Genomic DNA, 20,406 nt, shown 5'->3' with positions numbered 1-20,406 from the left:
GGGGTGGTCGGAGGGGTCCTGATCCCGAGATCCCGGGCTTAAAAACATGAAATCCCGAAATGAAGAATTTAAAGACCTTCATATCCAGAAATCAAAAAATATATATTCCCGGATCCCGTAAGGATCAATCCCCAAATCCCTAGCGTAAAAAACACCCGATCCCGACGTCCCGGAAAAAGGTCCTGCCTCCCTCTAATCTTTACCCTACTTTCATTTTTGCCAAATCACTACTTTTACTTTCAAGAATACATTTTATGTCCCATCTATGGGCATTATGTTTTCTAGTCTGTGAATCCGGCGTTCGTTCTTCGTCCGTCCGTCCGTCTGTCCCGCTTCAGGTTAAGGTTTTTGGTCGAGGTAGTTTTTGATGAAGTTTAAGTCCAACCAACTCGAAACTTAGTAAATGTAGGTCCGATGTGGCATCCGTGTACTATGGACATATTCTTGTTTCCACGTATTTTACTTATTTAAATATATATGCAACTGGTATGACCCCTTAAATAGTAAACATTTCAAAGAAAACAGTAGATAGAATACAGAGAGTCTCTATATATTAAAGTAGTATAATCGTAGTTTACATGTAGATAAACGCGAAAAATAACCTCTCTAAGGAGGTATAATAGTTGTGGTTTTTGTGATCTAAACACCATGATATGGAGAACGCTCTGATTGGCTTATTTGTTTTTCATTTGTGTTATCGATCATACGATTGGTTGTACTTGTGCATGTTTCAAACCGGAAGTCTTATTTGACTAAAAGTCCGTCTGATGACGGAATTAATATCCGGACTCCTTTTTTTGTCGTTTTTCTCCAAAGATAACTCAATCTAAATAATTATAAGAATGGATGACAAATGCAACTATTCATGTTACCCATAGAACACAGAGGCATGATGATTATTTTATCTTGGAAGGAAGAGAAGCGACACACAAAATGAGGTCTTCTCGTTTAATAGTATAGATGTACTAGTACATATCATACCAATCACGTTTACATAGACGTCTTGATTAACAAACAAATGTAAGTTTTTACGGCTTGTGATGAGTTCATTTTTAATCCATGAAGGTGTTGCTCGTGTCCAAACACCGTTAAAAATGTGTCCAATCAGTTGCGTAGGGTTCACCGCAGGTCATTTTGATTTTATTCTTGTTTAGAAATATGATCTGGTCAACAATTTCAGACGATAGACTGTTTGACTTTCTATTTTTGTTACAAGTAGTGCACATGAAAACAAACCTTAACCCGGAAGGAAAGGACATTGCTGGTACTACTATAAAAAATAGTAGTGTCAGGATAAACATTTTTTGTTATTAACTGATTTTATTTAGTATTAAAAGGGGATTTTTCAAGGGAACTAAAGTGAGTGAAAATGTGAAGAGAAATAGCTCAAGATGTATAACAGGCAAACGACAATGGAAATGGAAATGGGGAATGTGTCAAAGAGACAACAACCCGACCATAGAAAAAACAACGGCAGAAGGTCACTAACAGGTCTTCAATGTAGCGAGACATTCCCGCACCCGGAGGCGTCCTTCAGCTGGCCCCTAAACAAATATATACTAGTTCAGTGATAATGAACGCCATACTGATTTCCGAATTGTCCACAAGAAACTAAAATTAAAAAAATACAAGACTAACAAAGGCCAGAGGCTCATGACTTGGGACAGGCGCAAAAATGCGGCGGGGTTAAACATGTTTATGAGATCTCATGTATGATTAGGTTCTTTTTAGAGTTTTTTTTTGGCATTCTTAAAACTTCTGAAAATTAGATAGTCTTCAAAGCTCAGTTTTTTCTGTAGACTGTTTGATTGATTTAAGTAACTTCAGGAAATCCATAAAATTTGAGATATTTTATGTATTAGATGTTCCAATTCGGCTACTGCCTTTGAATTTGTCATGTTAATTGCTGGAAGTGTTATTTTTCTAGTGTTATTGCATCGTCATTGATTGTAGTCCTTTTTTGTGTATTTTTTCATTAGCTGCTTTTTCAACATTTGAACTGCATAAAGTCACAGTTAAACACAGACCAATTTTACTTAGCAAGCTCTATCAATATCCAGGTTTAATTTCAGATATGGAAGCTTTCTAATTTTTTGGAACATACACTAGTTCACTGAATTAGCATGAAATGTAGATATTGTTTCAGGCAATTTCCAGGGAAGCTTTGTCAAGAGCACTCCCATAATCAGGAACAGTTGTGAAATAGCAAACAACATAAGTGCAAATTGTAAAATTCAGTTCGAAAGGGCTCAACTAAAAAAGGTCAGCACAGAGTATATATATATATATACTAAACCTTTTAATAAAATGACACTAAGTTCCAATAGCTACTTCGAAGCTTATTACAGTTGATGAATAAATACTCTTGGCACCGACAAAAAATATAAATCCGTACACATCCGATTAGAAATCAGTGAAAAGTGGGTTCAGTGTTATTATAATTATATTATATTGATGTTTTGAAGGCGACTTTCCTGGTATGGAACTTGAACCGTTGTGGGTTTACTGTTACAGCCAAAGCTTTACTTATATGGTGTGCAAGTACTGAGATCTTCGCTAATTACATCAGTAGTTATTTGCTTCTGGAGCCTGGAATTTTCATTTGTGAAAAAATATTTAACATACAATCATTTAACACTCATTATTCTGGTTTTTTTTTCTGAAAAACATTGTTCGATTTTATATCTTAACATGTTTGTTCAAGAAGAAAAGGTGTGGTAAAAAAATAAATTAAAAAACTTCGAATTTCAAAAATTAAGTCTTGTAAAATTTTTTTATTTTAATGGCCAAAATCTTGTGCTTCATGAACACACCTCCCCCAACTAAAATGAACTTAAACACAGGGGTATATTTCTTTCATTAACCTAGTTAAAATGTGACTATGTTGATTAATCTAACTTCTAATAGGCTTCTGTTATAGGTTACATGCAATTACTATTGTGGAGAATCAGATTTTGAATTATAAAATAGCAGAACACAATCTCGGTCTATATCTTTATTTAAATATACAAATTTTGAGACAGGAAAGTGATGCATTTGTAATATTATTCTTTTGATATGAGATAAATATGCCTTGTATTGTATTGTATTACTTGAACTATTTTAAAAAATACAGAACGTTTTTTGTATAATTTTTTTCAACTTTGGCAAATAAGGGGAAGCAACTCATATTACCTTACTTTTACTTCAAAATGTTTTCATGATTTAAACCACTTTCCGAAAAATATATTTTTGTATAGTTTAAGTATGTTGTTCATAGATACATGTAGTTTGTTTTTCACAGAAAAACCTTGTGTTGCAATTAGTTTCATGTTGTTCACTAAATTGACTTGACTAAGTTACAAGTTACAAATTAAGAATTTTGACCCCGTTGGCTTTAAGTTACATAAACATCATAATACTATGATTATTATGAAACAAATTTTTTGCGAGTTACCTGATTACAAGAAAAATTCTCACGTCAATATAGATGGATGGATAAAAAGAACAATCGATGTAATTAAAAAATTTTATCACGCTTGCAAGGTTATTTTTTGCAAAACATATCGGTTGAGAGATAAACAAATTTCCCTCGGCTCACGGCTCTGGAAATTTGTTAACCTCTCAACTAGTATTGTTGGCAAACACTCCCCTTTTATGCATTATATATTTGTATAAATGACATAATAAATAGACTTCTGCTATATAAGTAAAAAAATTATTTAAAAACAAATGCCTACCTTTTTCAATAACAGCCCACTTTAAATTGAACGCTTCAAAAAATGTATTTGATACTTAATAAACAAGTTTTTTTTTTAAATATAAGTGTGTTAAGGTTGGTATCCCGACTGAGACGGTGAAAAAATAAAACACCCACCAAGGTTATATGTTCTACATTACGAACATTTCTTTGTTATATAGCCGATTTAAAGGGTATCATTATGTTCATCGAGAATAAAGATCGTGCAAGAATACCCAACGGTGGTTAAATATTACGATTGGATCGTGAAAGCTCTGGTATAAGATCGTGAATTCCACGGGTGTAATTCGGTTTATCGAGATAATTGGTCGTGAAAGAATACCTAACGGTGGTTAAGCATTGCGTTTTGGATAGTGAAAGATCTGGTACTGGATCATGAATGTAATCAAATGTAAATTCTACCTTAAAATATTTGAAAATCGCTGAATTGTCATAACGCAGAACAAATCCGAAAAATAGCGCAATACATGTCTATGAATTTCATTAAAAAAAACACGCTTTTTGTAACTTTAATGGTCGCATTCCAATATATCATGATATATTTGAAACTTCATCTTTGGTGTGTCCGATAGTACAGGGAAATAAAAGTATGCTCCTCCCTTGAAACCGTTCATTTTTTTTATGAAAATCTTGTTGAATTTTGTTGATTTTTCATCAAACTTGATTGTGAACGATCAGGCAACGCTTTATTTTGATCGTGAAAGACAATGTATGACCAGACTAATTAATTAGAAAACAATATATTGTTTACCAATTAATATACTTGCAACTGATGGAAGCGTGTAACTATTTTAATGAGAACGAACATTGATTTCTAGCTTTCAACAATTTTTTTTCTAAATTCAATCCTTTACCTCGATAATTAATACAAATAACTAGGGATGTCAAAAGAACTGAAATTTAATACTCGGATACTCGGTCATGATACTCGAGTACTCGGATGAATCTTATACGTCTATTGAAAAGTTTAGATTTTAGGCGGGATGCAGTGTTTTTGTCATTACCTTTCATATACATATGAACGAAAGACAACCGTACTAAAAGCACAGCTTTATCCTCTGTTTGTTGTGTCAATTTAACAATGAATTACCGACCGCTGTTTCTATAAATAACCTATCATAATAGCAATTATTGTGTGTGTACCTGTTCATGAACTTATTCCAATAAACTCAAAAATATTTGCATATAAAGTCCGACAAAGTAGATAATTTATGTATCATCTGTTCCTGATGAGTTGGTATTTTTCATAATACGACTTGTCCATAAATTGTCAACAACAATATTAGACTTCAAATATTTGTGCTTTTTCGTGTTGCTCAGTCTTATCTTTTTCTGTGTTTTGTTGTTTTGTACTATCTCGTTTGTCATGTTTTTTTTTAAATTTTTTTTAGCCATGACGTTGTCCGTTTATTTTCGACTTGTGGGTTTGAATGTCGCTCTCGTATTTTCTCCTATCTTTAAATTGTAAAAATTAAACAATCTAAATAGTTAATTTTCAAATACAGAGTAATTAAATTAATTCAAACTAGAACACACCCGCGAAATCGCGGGCATATACAGCTTGTGGACTGTTGTAGGATGATTTTTTGTAAAAGATATTATGTATGGAGAAGTTCATAAAAGGTATCAAAAGCCCTCTCCCTTTTTCCAAAGACCGATATTTGTTTCCTTTCCGTGTTAAATTCAATTATTTTTGTGTTTTTGGCCTCAGACCACAATTATTCTTCTCCTTTGCTACAATGCATCTTTTGGTAAAAGTCAAATTAAATTAAAAATTTGCACCGCTTCAAACATGAAATAAATGTATCTGTTTATATATAGACCATTATTAGTCGAATAAAAATATGCTTCTAGGACAATCCATCAGTGCTTTATCTTTTGAGAGCCTTATTAGCATGCCAATGGTAGGATATGAATCTTGTATAAATGACTAAGACCGACTAATGCTAATTTGAGGGGTGGTCGGAGGGGTCCTGATCCCGAGATCCCGGGCTTAAAAACATGAAATCCCGAAATGCAAAATTTAAAGACCTTCATATCCAGAAATCAAAAAATATATATTCCCGGATCCCGTAAGGATCAATCCCCAAATCCCTAGCGTAAAAAACACCCGATCCCGACGTCCCGGAAAAAGGTCCTGCCTCCCTCTAAACTTTACCCTACTTTCATTTTTGCCAAATCACTACTTTTACTTTCAAGAATACATTTTATGTCCCATCTATGGGCATTATGTTTTCTAGTCTGTGAATCCGGCGTTTGTTCTTCGTCCGTCCGTCCGTCTGTCCCGCTTCAGGTTAAGGTTTTTGGTCGAGGTAGTTTTTGATGAAGTTTAAGTCCAATCAACTCGAAACTTAGTAAATGTAGGTCCGGTGTGGCATCCGTGTACTATGGACATATTCTTGTTTCCACGTATTTTACTTATTTAAATATATATGCAACTGGTATGACCCCTTAAATAGTAAACATTTTCAAAGAAAACAGTAGATAGAATACAGAGAGTCTCTATATATTAAAGTAGTATAATCGTAGTTTACATGTAGATAAACGCGAAAAATAACCTCTCTAAGGAGGTATAATAGTTGTGGTTTTTGTGATCTAAACACCATGATATGGAGAACACTCTGATTGGCTTATTTATTTTTCATTTGTGTTATCGATCATACGATTGGTTGTACTTGTGCATGTTTCAAACCGGAAGTCTTATTTGACTAAAAGTCCGTCTGATGACGGAATTAATATCCGGACTCCTTTTTTGTCGTTTTTCTCCAAAGATAACTCAATCTAAATAATTATAAGAATGGATGACAAATGCGACTATTTATGTTACCCATAGAACACAGAGGCATGATGATTATTTTATCTTGGAAGGAAGAGAAGCGACACACAAAATGAGGTCTTCTCGTTTAATAGTATAGATGTACATATCATACCAATCACGTTTACATAGACGTCTTGATTAACAAACAAATGTAAGTTTTTAAGGCTTGTGATGAGTTCATTTTTAATCCATGAAGGTGTTGCTCGTGTCCAAACACCGTTAAAAATGTCTCCAATCAGTTGCGTAGGGTTCACCGCAGGTCATTTTGATTTTATTCTTGTTTAGAAATATGATCTGGTCAACAATTTCAGACGATAGACTGTTTGACTTTCTATTTTTGTTACAAGTAGTGCACATGAAAACAAACCTTAACCCGGAAGGAAAGGACATTGCTGGTACTACTATAAAAAATAGTAGTGTCAGGATAAACATTTTTTGTTATTAACTGATTTTATTTAGTATTAAAAGGGGATTTTTCAACGGAACTAAAGTGAGTGAAAATGTGAAGAGAAATAGCTCAAGATGTATAACAGGCAAACGACAATGGAAATGGAAATGGGGAATGTGTCAAAGAGACAACAACCCGACCATAGAAAAAACAACAGCAGAAGGTCACTAACAGGTCTTCAATGTAGCGAGACATTCCCGCACCCGGAGGCGTCCTTCAGCTGGCCCCTAAACAAATATATACTAGTTCAGTGATAATGAACGCCATACTGATTTCCGAATTGTCCACAAGAAACTAAAATTAAAAAAATACAAGACTAACAAAGGCCAGAGGCTCCTGACTTGGGACAGGCGCAAAAATGCGGCGGGGTTAAACATGTTTATGAGATCTCATGTATGATTAGGTTCTTTTTAGAGTTTTTTTTTTTGGCATTCTTAAAACTTCTGAAAATAAGATAGTCTTCAAAGCTCAGTTTTTCTGTAGACTGTTTGATTGATTTAAGTAACTTCAGGAAATCCATAAAATTTGAAATATTTTATGTATTAGATGTTCCAATTCGGCTACTGCCTTTGATTTTGTCATGTTAATTGCTGGAAGTGTTATTTTTCTAGTGTTATTGCATCGTCATTGATTGTAGTCCTTTTTTGTGTATTTTTTCATTAGCTGCTTTTTCAACATTTGAACTGCATAAAGTCACAGTTAAACACAGACCAATTTTACTTAGCAAGCTCTATCAATATCCAGGTTTAATTTCAGATATGGAAGCTTTCTAATTTTTTGGAACATACACTAGTACATTGAATTAGCATGAAATGTAGATATTGTTTCAGGCAATTTCCAGGGAAGTTTGTCAAGAGCACTCCCATAATCAGGAACAGTTGTGAAATAGCAAACAACATAAGTGCAAATTGTAAAACTCAGTTCGAAATGGCTCAACTAAAAAAGGTCAGCACAGAGTATATATATACTAAACCAATTAATAAAATGACACTAAGTTCCAATAGCTAGTTCGAAGCTAATTACAGTTGATGAATAAATACTCTTGGCACCGACAAAAAATATAAATCAGTACACATCCGATTAGAAACCAGTGAAAAGTGGGTTCAGTGTTATTATTATATATTATATTGATGTTTTGGAAGCGACTTTCCTGGTATGGAACTTGCACCCTTGTGGGTTTACTGTTACAGCAAAAGCTTTACTTATATGGTGTGTTAGTACTGAGATCGTCGCTGATTACTTTTATAGTAATTACATATGTAGTTATGATTAACAAAAAAACAAAATGATTGTGTTAAAAATATTTGTGAATCAATTTGGTTACTGCCTTTGATTTTGTCATGTTAATTGCTGGAAGAGTTTTTTTTCTAGTGTTATTGCATCGTCATAGATTGTAGTCCTTTTTTGTGTATTTTTTCATTGGCTGCTTTTTTAACATTTGAATGCTTTTTTAACATTTGAACTGCATAAAGTCACAGTTAAACACAGACCAATTTTACTTGGCAAGCTCTATCAATATCCAGGTTTAATTTCAGATATGTAAGCTTTCTATTTTTTTTGGAACATACACTAGTTCACTGAATAAGCATGAAATGTAGATATTGTTTAAGGCAATTTCAAGGGAAGCTTTGCAATATGATTATAATTTTACCTCAAGAGCTTGAATTTAAATAGTAATTGTACCAAAGTTGTCCAATTTTGGATGTTGAAAATGAGATAAGCCGAATGTTGTATGAATTGATGGGATAACGTCCTGGAGGAAGTGTTAATAGTAACAGCGCCTTGTGTGTGTACCCTGCTGTATGTGGTGGTCTGAAACATTAATCAAAGGATCATGACATCATGGGTTGTCTGCTGTATGAAATTTTATTGTCAAATATATATATGTGTATAAAGAAAAACATTTCCAAGTTCCTTCTTTAAGATATCTCATTGAATTAATTTGATAAAAGGAAATCAGCTTTAACCTTAGAACTGTAAAAAAGTGGGCGACTTATGGCCAAAGATAGATCTGTCTAATCTGAATTTTTTGTAAGTTATTTAAGTTGCAATCTAATTGACTTTAAAACCTCGAATCTCTCTTTATTCATAATTATACTATATTACTCATTTGAACGAAACTAAAAAAATATTTAAATAAAATACACCTAATGCCTAAAGAATATAATTGTTTAGCTTTTAAGGTTCACTAAACTTTATCAGTGATCTCTTGGTAGTATGTTTGAAACCATGATTTATTGTAAAATCTCCCCTTTTTAAAAACATAAGATGTTGTATGATTGGCAATAAAAAAAATGTCCACAAGAGAGAACAATGATGAGGGTATGGATGTTAACAACTATAATAGCTCATCGTTAAAATATAAAACTGTTAAGACTATAAATGAAAAAATAAATATGACAGACAGCAAACAATAACCATCATGTACTAAAGGGTCACTTACTTGTGATAACCATGTTTGCGAGCACTCTGACAGCCCTCCCATAATCAGGAACAGTTGTGAAATAGCAAACAACATAAGTGCAAATTGTAAAACTCAGTTCGAAAGGGCTCAACTAAAAAAGGTCAGCACAGAGTATATATATATATACTAAACCTATTAATAAAATGACACTAAGTTCCAATAGCTACTTCGAAGCTAATTACAGTTGATGAATAAATACTCTTGGCACCGACAAAAAGTATAAATCAGTACACATCTGATTAGAAACCAGTGAAAAGTGGGTTCAGTGTTATTATAATTATATTATATTGATGTTTTGGAGGCGACTTTCCTGGTATGGAACTTGCACCCTTGTGGGGTTACTGTTACAGCCAAAGCTTTACTTATATGGTGTGCAAGTACTGAGATCGTCGCTATTTACATCAGTAGTTATTTGCTTCTGGAGCCTGGAATTTTCATTTGTGAAAAAATATTTAACATACAATCATTTAACACTCATTATTTCTTTTTTTTCTTCTGAAAAACATTGTACGATTCTATATCTTAACATGTTTATTCAAGAAGAAAAGGTGTGGTAAAAAAATAAATTAAAAAACTTTGAATTTCAAAAATTAAGTCTTGTAAAAAAAAATTATTTTAATGGCCAAAATCTTGTGCTTCATGAACACACCTCCCCCAACTAAAATTAACTTAAACACAGGGGTATATTTCTTTCATTAACCTAGTTAGACTTTGACTATGTTGATTATTCTAACTTATAATAGGCTTCTGTTATAGGTTACATGCAATTACTATTGTGGAGAATCAGATCTTTGAATTTTAAAATAGCAGAACTCAATCTCGGTCTATATCTTTATTTAAATATACAAATTTTGAGACAGGAAAGTGATGCATTTGTAATATTATTCTTTTGAATTGAGATAAATATGCATTTTATTGTATTACTTGAACTATTTTAAACAATACAGAACATTTTTTGTATATTTTTTTTCAACTTTGGCAAATAAGGGGAAGCAACTCATATTACCTTACTTTTACTTCAAAATCTTTTCAGGAATTAAACCACTTTCCGAAAAATATATTTTTGTATAGTTTAAGTATGTTGTTCATAAATACATGTAGTAACAGACATGTTTTTCAGAAAAAAAACCTTGTGTTGCAATTAGTTGCATGTTGTTCACTAAATTGACTTGACTAAGTTACAAGTTACAAATTAAGAATTTTGACCCCTTTGGCTTTCCATACTTGTCGGGCAAGTTACATAAACATCATAATACTATGATTATTATGAAACAATTTTTTTGCGAGTTACCTGATTACAAGAAAAATTCTCACGTCAATATAGATGGATGGATAAAAAGAACAATCGATGTAATTAAATAATTTTATCACGCTTACAAGGTTATTTTTTGCAAAACATATCGGTTGAGAGATAAACAAATTTCCCTCGGCTCACGGCTCTGGAAATTTGTTAACCTCTCAACTAGTATTGTTGGCAAACACTCCCCTTTTATGCATTATATATTTGTATAAATGACATATAAAAAGAGTTCTGCTATATAAGTAAAAAAGTTATTTAAAAACAAATGCCTACCTTTTTCAATAACGGCCCACTTTAAATTGAACTCTTCAAAAAATGTATTTGATACTTAATAAACAAGTTTTTTTAAATATAAGTGTGTTAAGGTTGGTGTCTCGACTGAGACGGTGAAAAAATAAAACACCCACCAAGGTTATATGTTCTATATTACGAACATTTCTTTGTTGTATAGCCGATTTAAAGGGTCTCATTATGTTCATCGAGAATAAAGATCGTGCAAGAATACCCAACGGGGGTTAAATATTACGATTGGATCGTGAAAGCTCTGGTATAAGATCTTGAATTCCACGGGTGTAATTCGGTTTATCGAGATAATTGGTCGTGAAAGAATACCTGACGGTGGTCAAGCATTGCGTTTGGATAGTAAAAGATCTGGTACTGGATCATGAATGTAATCAAATGTAAATTTTACCTTAAAATATTTGAAAAAATCGCTATGGGTTTCATTAGAAAAAAACATATTTTTTGTAACTTTAATGGTCCCATTCCAATATATCATGATATATTTGAAACTTCATCTTTGGTGTGTCCGATAGTACAGGGAAATAAAAGTATGCTCTTCCCTTGAAACCGTTCATTTGTTTATGAAAATCTTGAATTTTGTTGATTTTTCATCAAACTTGATCGTGAACGATCAGGCAACGCTTTATTTTGATCGTGAAAGACAATGCATGACCAGACTTATTAATTAGAAAACAATATATTGTTTACCAATTGATATACTTGCAACTGATGGAAGCGTGTAACTATTTTAATAAGAACGAACATTGATTTCTAGCTTTCAATTATTTTTTTCTAAATTCAATCCTTTACCTCGATAATTAATACAAATAACTAAAAACGTGTCTAGATAAGTTGATATCCAAAAAAGAAGGACTTCCCTGAGCGTAAATTGTCGAAAAAAGGTATATATGTATCCACCTTGGAAATATATGCATGTGTATATATACGGACTTTTTTTTGTAAGGGTTGTTACCTTTTATTCCTTTCTACTTCGTACTTTTTTGTGCCTTTTTAACTTAATTCGTGCGTCACTGATGCATCTTTTTTAGACTGACCTCACGTCCGTCGTACAACATTTTAATCCTTGTATCTTTTATATCTACATATCTTTATGTATGATTTGGTCTTTTTAGAGGTTTTTTTTGCATTCTTAAAACTTCTGAAAATAAGATATTCTTCAAAGCTCAGTTTTCTGTAGACTATTTGATTGATTTAAGTAACTCAGGAATTCATTAAAATTTGAGATGTTTTATGTATAAGATGTTCCAATTATGGTGGTGTATTATTCTCAATAAAATATATACGAAGCCTACGCATAAGTTGCATGCCACTAGGCTTCACTTAATTCATCTGTAAAACATCTACCATGATTTCATCCAAAAAAACAAAATATGAAGATATGATAGATAAAGCAAATGCATCCTGATTATAAAGGAAGCCGAGTTCTTAAATCTATTTTGCGATTGTTTGTGCAATTTGCATTCGATATTCGGTTTGCAGAAACTGGGATTTGCAATAGGATCATGAAACCATGATTGGCACTTCAAAGAAATAAATCAAAAAGTCAAGCCTTTAAAACATGTAAATTCAAATAATAACTGTATATATGAAGGCAAATGTAGTATACTTCTGTTCAACAGTCATAAATCGAGAAAGCGAAAACAAATCCGGGTAACAAACCAAAACTGAGGGAAACACATCACAGAGGAAACCAATGGGTCAACCGAAACACTGAACTGCAATGAAAACAAACGCCAACATACATAGAAACGGACTATATGATAAAAACTACCATATTTCTGGCTTTGTAAAGGACGTTTAAAACAAATGGAATTGATAGGCAGAACCTGTTATTATGTTTAGCCATACCTTTTGCTTATATGACAATGTTAAAAATACTGTTTTAATGACAACATTATGTGAGAGGAATATAAAAAACTTACAAATGAATGCAAGGACATTCAGGCCAGGGAATTGCATAAATAAGTAATATGATTGTACATTAGTCATTACGACATGTAAACCACAGAATAACAATGGCCAACTCCCATGAATTAACGACAGTATGCCAGGAGATCACACTCGAATTATAAACTGTTTGTCACACAAATATATCAATGTTTTTCATATGACTTTGTAAGCGATACAAAACTATAGAAGTGAATGAGCCATCATTCAGGGGGCGAGCCTTATTGTCACCATAAAAATATGTCTATACTAATATGAATGCATACCAAATATTGACAAAACCATATGAAAAACGTATCGCATTTCTATGAGAAAATATCGCATTGGAAAAGTTTTCATAATAGATCATATCGCCATTCTTTCAAAATAACGTCACATTCATATGAGAAAAAATAGCATTATTATCAAATTAAAGGTTACAATGGCGTTTGTTAGCAATTCTAATGTCTTGAGACAAACTCCATACAGCGTTATCGTTCGGGTCATACTTCCCTTTCTCTACAAAAAATCCTTTATTCTTACAAGTGTCAACATTCGTCTGAGAATCCCCCACAATGCATTTAACAAAGAAAATATCGATACTTCACATTAGAAACCGATTTTTCGATTTTCACTTTCAATAGACTGCTGATCACTGCTTAAAGATACATAAACCTTCTATGATGCAGTATTCGGTTATTCCATTCATTACTTGTAATTTGAACTGATCAAATTATGTAAACAGCTATCATGGTTAATTTTGCCTGATTCTTATATGAACATAGTTATCATGGTTTATGTGACATGATCATACTATGTACACAGCTATCATCAATCTCCCATACAGACAGAGTTATCGTCGTTTCCTCATCAAGATTGAGGAGGAAAGGACGATTACTCTGTATGTATGGGAGATTGAGCTATCATGGTCAATTTAAACTGATTCTACTATGTACACATAGTATAATCTTACTATGAACACAGTAATCATCATGGATAAATTAGCCTCACTGGAGAGAAATTGACCGCGTCGTAACCAATTGGATAGCGAAGATGTTTAAAGGGTTTATATATGAAATTCATATTTTTTATATACTTTTTATTTTCCAGATGTGTTTCATAAAAACAACGATCGTTTGCATTTGCTATACAATGCTTAGCAGCTCGTTTATTAGGTTTGTACTTTGGACTTAAAAACATAGGTATAGGAAGATGTGTTATGAGTGCGTTTGAGACAACTCTCCATCCAAATAACAAATAATAAAAGTAAACCATTATAGGTCAGGGTACGGCCTTCAACACGGAGCCTTGGGTCACACCGAATAACAAACTATAAAGGGTCCCAAAATTACACGTTTACAACCATTTAAACGGGAAAACCAACGGTCTAATCTATATAAAAAAACGAGAAACGAGAAAACATGTATAAACTACATAAACAAACCGTGGCGACAACTACTGTACATCAGATTCCTGACTTAGGACACGTGCAAACATTTGCAGCGGGATTAAACGTTTTAATGGTACCAAACCTTCTCCCTTTTACTGAGGCAATAGTATAAAATTACAACATAGAAAAACACACGATAAAATATCAATTGGAAGGCTTATAACTCAATAAAAAAACCTAAATTAACACACTATTAACGAATAAATTTGAGATGCGATACCTGAATAAATATACATAGGTTTTCAAATTCTACACAGGTAAATACAAATAATTTTGTCGTTAAGTATACTAAATCTTCCTATTAGGAATACCAAGAAAGTTCTGTATTATAAATAAATATAATCTAACATTTGGTGCATATGGGTCAATATCAACAATAAATCTATACAATAAGAGCTAGATAAAATTTCCTGTACAGATTCTATAAGGTGAAATGGGATAATTTTGATGTTCATAGTACGAAGCAAAAATAAGTAGATATTCCAAATAATTATCAAAGCTAGTATGTAGACAAGATCCATATTAATAAACAAAGTAACAAAAAAACATTACAAATAGTATCAACAGGTCAAAGAAAGTACGATTTGAGAGTACTCGCAGTTACTGACAGCTAGTTAAAAGCCAAAACAATTAATGATAAAAAAAATCATGCATCAGAGACTAAAATCAACTAAAACACATCCCAGGGATTTAGTATTTTAACGTCATGAACAGTAAGAGAAGACATGACTTGTGCAATGCCAAAAATAAATGTATCAATAGGTAGTAGGTTAGTGACGAGCGAATTCTTCAGAGATAACAATTAACGTGTGTGTGTCTATACATCCCGCTTAAAAAGAAAATGCTATTTAGTTATGTTTTAATTTGCTAATGATACATACATTTGAACATATCGGTCAATTAATATTGGTCGGTGTATATTTTTTTTGAAATATCGTGGCTTGCAATAAGTTCGACGTGTTCAAATTGTGTCTTCTGCACTAGCTGTTTTTTTCTTCTCATTGAATTTTGAACACTAGTCGGAGTTTATATTCTAGTAACGCGTGAATAATATGTGCGTTTCAAAGCAAGAAGAAGTGTCGGAACGAAAGCCTCGGAGTCCGTGTTTTTCGTTTCTGTACTTTAGTTGCATGAATGAAAAAAACAAGACCTCCATGTAAGCATGCATCTATTATGTCGTTTATTTATAATACCAGTTTTATTCGGATAAAAGACTCAAATGATAAAGTCAAAATTTGTATTTAGTTTCACATTGTAAATAGCTTAAACACATGATGATGTTTTTATTTAAAACTTTTCTTATTTCAGGTACTACGCCTGGGACTATATTTTTGGGTGCCATCATTGATAGTTCGTGTGATTTGTGGCAAGATACCTGTGGTAAAAAAAGGGTTCCTGTTGGATTTATCGAAAATATGACTTAGTAACCAGTCTAATGACTTGGTGGATATGTTCCGGACTATATGAGTATTTGGATCATACGTGTATGGTCATGACCATATGGGTATATACTTATATGGTCCGACCGTATGCGTATGGTCGGGGTTATTAAAACTGTTAGTTTACTTTCAATACTTCTAAACTCTTCATATGGTATGACCGTTTATTAAAAAGACGCTATCATATAGGTTAATTAAATTTTATTATTATATTATAATAAAAAACATTAGCTAAATAAAAGTTTTAAATAGTTAATTTTACTTACTTGTCAAAACTATAATAAACACATTTTATACCGATGGTCATTACATGTACTGATGGTCATTACCGATTTGTAATTACGAGTGAATGGCAATATGCCGACTTAAAAAAATAAATTCTACACTTTTCTTAATGAACTGTTACACAAGAATTCACTGGAAAGTAACATAATTTAAGTTGTCTTGTGAATATGGTTTATTGCAGTCATGTTACAATATTTGAGATCTAGAGCTTCTTAAAAACACTGTAGACATATCGGCATGGCCCTAGACCTCGGTATCACTGTACGAAACCACAAAATAGCTTTTCACTCGCAAACAAAAGGTGTAAATGAAAAGGATCGTGCACAACAAAGACTTGCAAATGCAAAAAAATCCTACATGCAAGAATGTAGTTAGCGATGAAAACTAACTATGGCATCAATATCTAATTTTTACGTAGTATTTGAATTATAAAAACAATACATTGTCATGCAACCATCATTGTTTTTTAGATAAAGTTTTTGTATTATTGAAACTTTTATAATGTAATTTAAAAAAAAACTATATGGTCCGGCTCGTTAATAACCAAACGAGTGTTATACTCATATTGTCCGACCATACGCGTACGGTCGGACCATACGCGTATGGTCGGACCATATGAGTATACGCATATGGTCATGACCATACGCATATGGTCCAAATACTCATATGGTCCGGAACAGATACATTTAAGATTATAGGAATAGTATTTTTATTATTTGCTGCAAAATTATACAAACCTTGTGTAGAGAGTATAGAGGTAAAACCTGAAAAGTCAACTTTGAATGAAAAGCAGTAAGAAAATATCTATTAAATGAAAAATAACTTTTACGGAGACTGTAAAATAAATGCCCCAATCTGTATATATTATTAGTTACATAGTGTTCTAGTGACCTATGTATAACAGTAGGCGCCCAACCCTCCCCTTACTTCGGACATTGGTGTATATAAAAAGAAGATGTGGTAGGATTACCAATGGAATAACTCTCCACAAGAGACAAAATGACACAGATATTTACAACTATATACAACAATCGGCACCAGAAGCGACGAAGCAGCGCATCTATTTTGGGTGGGCAAATATCCACTTTTTGATATGGGACGAGCTCTGACGTCCCACGGTCCCAGCTTGTCTGGCAAAACAGCCGTTGGACGTCAGAGTAATCTCGGACTATAGCACACTATGTAACGAATTTATCTTACCGACTATCTTAACGTGTAAAATTTAGACTAGTGACCTATCAAAATGAGCAAGTCTTCAACACAGTTAGCATTAACATGATGCCAACAATGACAACTTGTTAGATTTAAATATGTTTTCTGAATTTATTTCACTTTGTCATCACTTTCTTCGTCTGTTGAAACCTTTAAGATTTTTTCTCAGTACTGTTTTGTTTTTCTAAAGGGACGTAACACCACTACTAACCGTGTATGAAATAAGCCCTGCCTCCTTATTACCTTATATGGAATATGAAGGGACGTAACTCCACTACTAACCGTGTATGGAATAAGCACCGCCTCCCAACTAACCTAATATTGAATATACACGGTTTCCACGAGGACGCTTTTAACCAATCATATTCCTAGAAATGTATAGGAGGTAAGATAAAGTGAATATACAGGCTAATTGATGAGAAATTAATATCAGATATGTGTTCCACAGGAAAGCACCAACAACAGCGAAACTCGTATTTTGGTTTGTATACAGCTAGTCTTGATAGAGAACACAGCATTTCACAATTGTTTATCTTGTTAAACTTTGTAATATTCAAAAATCCATGTAGTGTTCCTCAACAGAATTATGTATGATTATGTTTGTGTAAGTCATTAAACTACTCAACTTCGGATGCTTCCTATAAATTGTAGTCGCTGCATCATTATATATCCCGGTTCATGGGTGGTCACTAGACAACTCAACCTCGGATGCTTCCTTTAAATTGTAGCCTCTGCATCATTATATATCCCGGTTCATGGGTGGTCACTGGACCACTAAACCTCGGATGCTTCCTATAAATTGTAGCCGCTGCATCATTATATATCCCGGTTCATGGGTGGTCACTGGACTACTCAACCTCGGATGCTTCCTATAAATTGTAGCCGCTGCATCATTATATATCCCGGTTCATGGGTGGTCACTGGACTACTCAACCTCGGATGCTTCCTATAAATTGTAGCCGCTGCATCATTATATATCTCGGTTCATGGGTGGTCACTGGACTCTTAGTATCTGACTTACTTTCTCATTAACACTATAAATTGTTGAAACTTAACGGACGCCATCACGAGTTATGGAATCTCTGTTTAACAGATGACGACGGATATGTTCTTATTGACATAACACCAATCATGTCCTCTTTTCCTCGAATATGACTTACCGAACAATATTTTTCATTGGTTTGTACTTACTTTATAGCAACACGACGGGCGTATAGTGAAGCAGGATCTGATTACTCTTCTGAGGCTCGTCAAATCAACCTCGGATTTTGATTGGGTTCTTGTTGCCCAGTTGTTAAATTTTGTGTTGTGTTTTGTAAACTGTTATGTGTAATTCTGACGAATTTCACTTCAAAAGTTTGTGTTTGTTTACTTCAAATTGGTTCATACAATAAATATACCTGAATTTATGCGGCTTTTTACGTTTCCGCATTAAAATTCCTACGTTTCAACATTTTTATAGTACTCTTTTCCACATTGTTTTTACACTGATTTTGTTAAGGGTTATTTTTGTTTCCGCATTTTAATTTTAAATGTATGCCTCTTCCGTTTGCAAGGTAAACCTGTTGCCCAATGCCCTCCAACGGGGAGGTGGAATTAAGAATTCGAGCAGGATAAAAGTCTTTATGATTGAAATGAAACTATCAACTTTAAATGATAAAAAATCATACATGGTCATACTAATATATCAATTAAAAATCACTGTTTAGAACTAAAAGTTTATGATATATACAGAAAAAACTGTAAAAGTCAGTATATAAAAAGTCGTTTAATCCTATAATACAGTACATGTAGCACAGTTAACATATTTGTTAAAGCGGAAAGCTTGTAGACAACTTGAACTCATGAATAGTATATCTAACATTTACCTACGATATGTTTACAATATTTGATATTCTTCTTTTTATATAAAACAATTTATTTTTGACGTATCGTGTCATCAATTTCGGTCAGGTATATAATTTGTTTCAGTTGACATACAGCCGATTTTATCGAGTCCCGTCTTTCTGAATAAAGCGGTGAAATTTCATTGTTACGGGTATTATTTGCTCTAGTACCGCCAAGTTATAAAGAGTCATAATTACTATTAATCTGATCATAATTTATACTTAATTGGTTATATATCTATCATAGACGCATCATAGAATGTACTCATAAAGAATTACAATACATTTATGCATTTAGATTTTAATTAACCTGACATTTTATGATTTAAATATGCAAGACAGTTTTTATTTATGATTTTAAATGTAAATAAATGGTTTTCTTATCATCCTAAACTGTACACATAAGGATAATTATAAAATCGACAGTGTGTTCTTTTACCAGGTAAATACTATATTAAAAACTTAATTTTTGTGGATAAATATTCCCGACTTTTTTTATTTATCTAGATCTTAAAACTGAAACTGTACAAATGTTTTTTGAAAAGGGTGTTTGTTTATGAACAGAAGTAAGTTTGTGATATATGATCAATGAGATAGCAACCAAAAACTAATACCTCCAAACAACACATATACAGCTCCAGATATAATATTTAACAATTTATCTATTATTAGCAGATAAGATTTAAAAAAAAAAAAAAAAAAACAGAGAGTAAGCTATTATTTAACTTTAACTTTTGACATGAAAAACTTATCAATACCCTTCATTATCCTTATGTATTATGGCAATCCATTTCAATTTCTGACAAATTGAATGTTCCCGTGTGTCTTATTAAGGCACCTCATTGATATATAAACAAGAATGTGCCCAAAGTACACGGATGCCCCACTCGCATTTTCATTTTCCATGTTAAATGGACCGTGAAATTGGGTAAAAAATCTAATTTGGCCTTAAAAGTAAATTGATCAACCAAAAGGGAACATGTGTACTAAGTTTCAAGTTGATTGGACTTTAACTTCATTGAAAACTACCTTGACCAAAAACTTTAACCTGAAACTCACACTTTTAATTTCTATGTTCAGTGGACCATGAAAATGGGGTCAAAAGATTAATTTTGTTTTAAAATAAGAAAGATAAT

At 32.7% G+C, this 20,406-nt stretch overlaps 1 long non-coding RNA gene across 1 annotated transcript in view; it reads left to right on the top strand.

The window, feature by feature from the left end:
- LOC143067589 (uncharacterized) overlaps positions 1 to 16,143 on the top strand; it is a 109,076-nt gene extending 92,933 nt beyond the window's left edge. Inside the window, exons 3-4 of the long non-coding RNA XR_012975981.1 lie at positions 14,109 to 14,173; positions 15,757 to 16,143. This is a non-coding gene — a long non-coding RNA (uncharacterized LOC143067589). The remainder of the gene's footprint in view (positions 1 to 14,108; positions 14,174 to 15,756) is intronic.
- Positions 16,144 to 20,406: the final 4,263 nt, after the last annotated feature.

This window comes from Mytilus galloprovincialis, chromosome 3 (assembly GCF_965363235.1).
Source record: "Mytilus galloprovincialis chromosome 3, xbMytGall1.hap1.1, whole genome shotgun sequence".
NCBI classification, from domain to species: Eukaryota; Metazoa; Mollusca; class Bivalvia; order Mytilida; family Mytilidae; genus Mytilus; species Mytilus galloprovincialis.
This window is presented reverse-complemented; position numbering and strand designations above follow the sequence as displayed.